The following is a 919-nucleotide window of genomic DNA, read 5'->3' as shown; positions in this document are numbered from 1 at the left end:
GCTCCTGGCAGGTTCCAGACTCATGGAGGAGATGCTTCGAGGCAATGCACCCCCCCCCCCCCACACACACCACATAAGCCGAAAGCCTGCCCCAGAGCTCGGCGTGGATGAGGTCGGGAGACGTGACTGAGGAGAGATTAGGTTAGCTGAGGGAACTGCAGTGGCCTGAGCTCAAGGGCTCAGTGCAGTGCTGGATTCCAGCAGCCTGGAGTGACAGACCAGCCTCCCACCTCTCCACTCTTGCCTCTGAATGCTGCTGGGGTCCTGGTGGGCTTGTGCATCCCGTCTGGTGTCTGCCCACGGGAGGGAGCTGGGGTGAGGCTCCGGCTCAGGACATTGTTCAGGTAGGCCAGGTATGCACTGACCCCGCGCCAGACAGGCCTGGAACGTCTCTTATTGCTGACAGTCTAAAAGCAGTCTGTCTGGAGATCTGATCTATTCCAGCCAGAGTGGCTCTGCAGACGTTTTACTAAGCTGTTCTTGGAGAGACTCAGCTAAGAGCTGAGTTAAATGCTTTTTGAATGAATGATTTATTGGATGCATTTGTTAATTGTCTTACTCCCTGGGCAATTGAGAAAGATGGATGCTACCTGAAAAGGCCAAAACCCTTTTCTCCTGTAATGTGTTTCCCCTGGGAAAACTCCTACTCATGTCTCAAAACCTACCTTAGGGGTTGTCACAGCCCCAAAGCCAGATGCCAGGCTTTTCTCCAGCTGAGACTGTAATCAGAATTCTAGACCAGAGTGTAAGTAAACAGAGTCATGGGGCTAAAAGAATAAAGGCAGAAAATGAACTCAACTGACCAACTTTTATCTCTGGGGGTAAATGCCTGTAAGAACCAGTCTTCCAGCCAGACCAGCTGCTCTCTAACAACTGCGGTCTCTTTTTATTATGCAGAGACAATGACTTAGACAGCCAA

The sequence above is a fragment of the Dipodomys ordii genome, unplaced genomic scaffold, assembly GCF_000151885.1.
Source record: "Dipodomys ordii isolate 6190 unplaced genomic scaffold, Dord_2.0 Scaffold74, whole genome shotgun sequence".
Classification (NCBI taxonomy): domain Eukaryota; kingdom Metazoa; phylum Chordata; class Mammalia; order Rodentia; family Heteromyidae; genus Dipodomys; species Dipodomys ordii.
This window is presented reverse-complemented; position numbering follows the sequence as displayed.